A 6,930-nucleotide genomic window follows, 5' to 3' on the forward strand; every position below is an offset into this window, starting at 1 on the left:
AGGCACTCCCGCAGCCCACGCTATCACCTGAACCACACCCTGGAGATTTTCTTGCCCTTTCATTGATTGTATTGCCAAAATTTGCATTTCTAATTAATTATTAGGGCAAAAGATAGTGATAGAATGCCCAATTATTTTCTTAAAATTTGATGAAAAAATTTTGAATATTCCTTTTCTTAATATTTAATTTCAAAAATTTTAAGCTTTCTTTCACTTCTTTTTATTGTACCCAGAATTTTTTGAAGACTTGATTAATTTATCAGAATAATAGATCTACTCATCTATTTTTATTCACTTAAAATATCAATGTATTATTTCAAATAGAAAATTATAATCTCTAAGTTCCGAACTTTATTCATTTAATCAGGACAACCTTGAGTTTGTCCCACGCACTCTTTTTAAGGAGAGACTACACAATTTTGACTAGAAAAATCAAAATTTTAACCAAACACGCCCTTAATTCCTTTATCAAATTTTAATGTTTTAAGTGGGCGTGTACATGTTGGTATGTGTGAATATTTGAAGTGTATTTAACAAAACAAAGATGGAAGTGGGTAGATGGAGAGTGGGCCGAGTGGGAAAGAGAGAAAAAAGCCCCGTAGCCTAGAGACAGAGAAGACACCGTCCACCAGGAATCTGGATCAGACCAGCTGGTTTAAGAGTCTTTAAGACTTAACAGAGTCCGGTCCAACCAAAGTCGGGACAGATGACACGTATGGTATTGTACTCTTGTATTACTGGTCCGGCCAGGGTTACCAAAAAGGTGGACGGATAGCTATGACTTTTGCCTTGCTTGAAGGAAGAAAAGCAAATCAAATGCCCATAATTTTTAAATGGGCTGTTACTCGGTCCTTTTCAAACTTGCCGTCCCTCTGGCCGGTTCAGTTTTGGTTCATCCGCCCCGGCCCCCCGTCATTTAAGGACTTTATCAGCCGTTCTCTTTGGTTCATAAATTAATGGAGAGAAATTCGTTGGCCAGGACCCATAGAGTGATGACATAAACATCACATTTAAATAAAATAAAAAAGAAGTTATGCACAAATTATTTTATTTTATTTTATTTAATTGTATATAGATAAAAAAATGGGGACTTACTAATTAATATATCAAATAGTTTTTTGAAAGGCGAAAAAATGACTTTGTAGAGAGTAGAAAAAAACGTGCAAAGAGAAGGAATAAATAGAAAAGGAAAACAAAAATAAGAGAAAAATCATGATGATAATACAGAAGGCAAGAAACTAAGGGGATATGAAAATCATGGATTTGCAGGTCGTATGAGTCAAAAGAATAATATTTAGATTCTTATGCAAAATTTGAAAAACTACTCTTTTCGTTGTTCCTTTCAAATTTTATAAGTGATTGTTTCTAAAAAAGCATAACAATTATGTCTCTAATGTCTTTTATGTGATTTGACCTCCAATTTTTTTTTTTTTTTTTCCCATTCTAACTTAATTTGTTGGCATAATCCCTCATAACAACATTCTAGCCAAACATTAGGATTGGCGATGCCAAAATTGTGTCCTGGTCTTTGCATCCATAAATCTTGACAATTACTTGCAATCAAAGAAATCCATACAAAGAGATTGGTCTAGGAAACAAATGGACATCTTGACATACAAGTGCAATATAAGACTCAACTAAAAAAGGAAATAAAGTAGATGTAATTTCTAGGTTATAGAGGGAGAAGAAAATGCCCATTCCTACGATGAGGATGGTATAAAGCTGCAATATATGAGGCTGAACATTTGCTCTTGATGAATTCCATAACCCTTGTGGTTCGTGTGCTTATGCAGTGCATACTTGATGGTTTCACTTATATGTGTGTGGAATTGAGGTTGCTCGCAGGTAGGATTGCTAGAAAACTTATGAAAATTAGGGGTGACAAAATGGATTGACAAGTTGAGTTTGGACGGGTCACAAACGGGTGAAGGTTAAACAAATTCGGGTTCGAGTTGACCCATTTTTTAATGGGTGACTAATGTATAAACTCAAACCTGCTCATTTAATAAACATATTATAATAGGTACTCGTTAAGCACTTGTTTAAAAATAAAATTTATTTATTTTAATTTTTATTTAATATTTCATCAAAATTGACTTAATTTTTTTAATAAAAAAAAAGCTCTTAAGAAAAATAGCCTAAAAGTAGATGACCTAAAGGCCAAAGGGCCCAAAAGCCCAAAAAAAAAAAGAAAAAAAAAAGAAAAAGAAAAAAAATTAAACGAGTCACTTGACGGGTACTCGAACCAAACTTGCCCAACTCGTTTATTAAATGGGTTGGGTTCAGATTCACTTGTTTATAAACGGGTTGCCTCCTCAATCCCAAACCTAAACGCCATCTAAATAGGTAGGTGACAGGTCACTTGTCGGGTTTTGACTCGTTTTGCCACCCCTAATGAAATTTAGGCATGACACAAGTCCAATTCGTGCCAATTTGTGTTGAACAATTAAACTTAAAAATGTAATGCGAATTATAAGCTTGTTTGACTTAGATTAGGAATTATGGTTCATAGAGATCTAATGTTTTATTATATTTTTGTGGGCAACAATTTATCATCCTAAGTCTAGTTTATAGTAGCTTATAATCCAAAAGGCACAAGATACAAGACAATACATTCTAGTTACTTAACGAAGATATTATTTAGTCTTTTAAAATAGATGGAGATTGTTGATATTTTGTGTAAAGGTACTTCAAAATCTTTTACTACTTCTCTCCCTTAACTGTCGTAAATAATTTATTTAGTTTTTCAATTGCTATAAAATGGTTATGATTGTTTATATGTCGTTTTGTAATCGTTGTTAACTGTTTTATAACCATTTGTGACCGTTCTATAATAATTGTTTATATATATATATATATATATATCTCGAGGAAAATATTTATAAGAATAAAATGTCAGTGCTTTCTTCTTCCTCACAAATTCTTCTATTTGAAAATTCTTTTATTATTGATCCAATTGTTCTCTTTCCTATGATCGTTGTTGCAATATACTTGTTTAGTTTAAACAACCTATTCTGTTCCTATATTCTAATTGGTTAGGGCATGCCAAGTAGAAGAGTTATTGTATCCTGGGTAGGGGCCAATGAACCTTTTGCATTTTATTGGAGGGCCAAGATCTTTCCTAAGACAGTGCAATAATGCATGCCTCAACTAATAAGTTTTCTAAATTTTATGTTTCACATCTCGTTCTCAAATTCATTTTTGTAGTAGTAACTCCCTCTAACTCAAAGATACTTGACATTGAATGCATAGGAAATCATATATCTATAAAAGGAGAATTCTCGGGAAGCATAGTATCTGAAAACTAATTTTCTTACATTGTAACCTTTCTATGTATTATCACTTCTTCTATTATTGACTTGAGTGTTGGAGAAGACTCTCAAAGCCTATTGGACCACTCGACTCCTTTAATTGTAGGAAATCATCATAATATGGAGATCGAGGCATGATTTTGGACTTGGAATTATGCGCATTGTGTGCATAGGAGCATGGATGATTGATAGGTTCTTTAGCTTGGTAGCATACTAGACATCTATTAATAACATGTCAACCTCTCATCTAAATCCTTTCAAGAGTTTGTATCAGCGAAACTGATTGCTTAATAGTAACCATTTTAATGAACTCACATCATCCACTAAAAAAGAGGACTACATTAATTTTTATGGTTTAAATTTTAGGAAAGATAAAAAAGAGTGCATAACAAGAAATAGACTACCTTCTGTTGTGTAACTCAAATATAAAGTATGTCATGATATGGATCGAATAATTAAGATGTATAGCGAAATAAATACAAAAAGTAAATGAAACACAACTAGAAAATGATAAACAACAAGATTTACGTGGTTCGGTAAAGCCTACATCCATGGAAGCAATGACACAATAATTTCACTAAAGAAATCACAAAGTACACAATACACTTCTCAAATGATCACTCTTCTTCTCAATACATGTCCAGAATGACATATATAGAAGTCTCTCGGAGGTTTCCCTTCAATTACCCAACCATCCCAACACTTAAATTCAAAATTCAAAAAAACTGCTTGCAGCCCAGAACTTCTCGTCGATGAGAACACAGGATTCATCAACGAGACCAAGAAGGACACTTGTCGATGAGAACATGACATTTGTCGACGAACCCATTTTCTTGCTCTCAGTATCTCAGGATTTCTGAATTTTTCTTGCTCTCTGGATCTCCTCGTTGACGAGCACAAGACATTCGTCGACGAGTCTTCTGCTACCACTTAGTAACACTTAAAAAAACTCATGTTTTTCTTCCTTTGTTTGTGAATCCTACTAATTATAAGAGCCACACACAAATATAACAATCTCCACCTTGGCGATTTTACGACCCCTTAGGAGAATAAAAAACATGACAGTTTTTTCCACTTTGAACTTGAAAATGCTCGGTTGGGTTTGTCTCCCTTCTATCAATTGGAGACATGGAGTAAGTATTAGCAATGCTTGAACTTCTCAGAATAACTGATTTCGTCAAAATCCGCTGCATTTTCAGATGTGTGAACTTTCTCCAACACAAGCTCACCCGAAGCAATCAATTCTCGAACTCTGTGGAACCTCATTTCAATGTGCTTGGTTCTAGCATGGTATATCTGATTCTTCGCTAAGTAAATGACACTCTAACTATCACAATGTAGCACCACTCCATCTTACTGTAACCCCAGCTTTTTGACTAAACTAGTAAGCCATAAGACTTCCTTTGCAACTTAGGCAACTGCTATATATTCCACCTCTACCGTAGATAATGCTACCAGAGACTGTACCATGAAACTCCAACATACCGGTCCTCCTAAAAGAGTAAATACATATCCCGTTGTAGCCAATATTGATCATTTAAGAATCAAACCATTTATACCATTACCTTGAAGACTGTTTTAGCCCATAAAGAGTTTTTTCAACTTACAAACAAAATTTTCATTTCCCGATTCAATGAATCCCTCCAGCTGTACCATGTAGATTTGTTCCTCCAAGTCATCGTGAAGAAATGCTGTCGTCACATTCATTTGTTCCAAATGAATATCATAATGGATTACCAATCCCAACACAATTCTGATAGAAGTATGTCGGACCATTGAAGAAAAGATCTCATCATAATCTATCCCCTTCTTCTGTGAGTATCCTTTTGCTACCAATCGTGCCTTGAATTTCTCTCTTTCCTTTTCTAAAATTGCTTCCTTCTTCCTATATACCCATTTGCAATCTATCATTCTCTTCCCATCTAGAAGCTCACTAAATCCCAAGTTTGGTTCTTATGTAATGATTCCATCTCCTCAATCATTACACCCATCCACCTATATTTCTCTTGGCTATGCACTGTCTCTTGAAATGTAGTTGGATTGTTGCAACTAGTAAGGAAAGCATAAGATGCTAACTTTTCAAATCCATACCTTGGTGGAGGTTTGGTAGTGTGTCTAGATCTCTGTATAGGAATATCGTTGACTTGCTGGTTTCCTGAATTAAAGCTCCCTCCAACCATAGGACCATGATCATTTCCGTTGCTTTGAGTTTCCAACTCCACCTGCACAACATGTTCATCACTGCCCCAGATTTCTGGCTACTATTTCTATTCATCCAACTCTCGAGTACGCTTCACAATAACCTTTTTATTAAAGACTACATCCTTACTGATTACCACCTTATTTGCCGCTGGGTCCCATAACTTGTACCCCTTTACACCCTTTGGATATCCCAAAAAGATGCAATAACGAAACTTTGGGTCAAGCTTAGACCTCTCCTCACTAGATACGTGAACATAGGATGGACATCCGAATACCTTCAATCCGGAGTAGTTTACTGCATTTCTCATCCAAACCTTTTCTACCACTCTACCCTCTAGTGATGCCCTTGGTGATCGGTTTATTAGAAAACAAGACATACTTACTACCTCGACCTAGAAGTTCTTCGGTAGCCTTGCATTTAATTTGAGACACCGAGCCCTTTCTGAAAGAGTTTGGTTCATCCGTTCTTTCATACCATTTTACTGAGGTGTTTGGCGAACTGTAAAGTGTCTCTTGATGCCCTGCTTCGTACAAAACTCCATAAACCAAGAATCAGCGTACTTAGTCCCATTATCTGATGTTAAGTATTTGATTCTCCTCCTTGTCAGGTTTTCCACTGCAGCTTTTCAAATCTTAAACTTGGCAAACGTATTTGATTTGTGTTGCATGAAGTAAACCCAAACCTTTCGTGAGTAATCATCAATGAAACTCACATAATACACATGTCCTGTAGCGCCCCGACCCGCCATGTGGGCCTGGAGTGCTAATAAAACACATAAATACTCTCTGATACAACATATATATACATAGCAACCCGCACTAATCATGGAATTATGGGTGCACCTGCTATTACTAAAATTAAAACCATATAAAGGAAGATTTTTAAAACATCCAAATGTTTTACCAGAGTTCTAACTGTTCCCAAATACATACATCTAATTATCTATCTATTTAATATAGCAACGATATCGTGCTCACAATATCACAATATCACATATCGCAAATCCACAGGGTTCTATAATCATATATGACAATTTACACAATAAATACTGTATTATAATTCATTTCGTATAAAAAGTGTCATTCAATGAAACTTGGCCCCGACTGTTATATCAAAACTCGGCCTCCTGCCGTTAATATCAAAACTAGGCCCCTGACCGTTATATCAAAACTTGGCCCTCGGCCGTCACATCACATACTGTATAAAATCAGTTAAAGCATTTTGTTCACAAATGCCATTTAAAAGTTGTTCCCATGCCACACAATTTTTATTTTTTAACCATAAATAAAATAACTTGATTAGGAAAGACGTAAATTGTTGAAAATAGGATCTGAACATCTCCAGGGTTTTATTTAACTTAAACTACTATTTTATAGAAAATAGGAGATGATCAAACCACCCACACTAATTTCCCCA

The sequence above is a fragment of the Malania oleifera genome, chromosome 1 (genome assembly GCF_029873635.1).
Source record: "Malania oleifera isolate guangnan ecotype guangnan chromosome 1, ASM2987363v1, whole genome shotgun sequence".
In the NCBI taxonomy this organism is placed as follows: Eukaryota; Viridiplantae; Streptophyta; class Magnoliopsida; order Santalales; family Ximeniaceae; genus Malania; species Malania oleifera.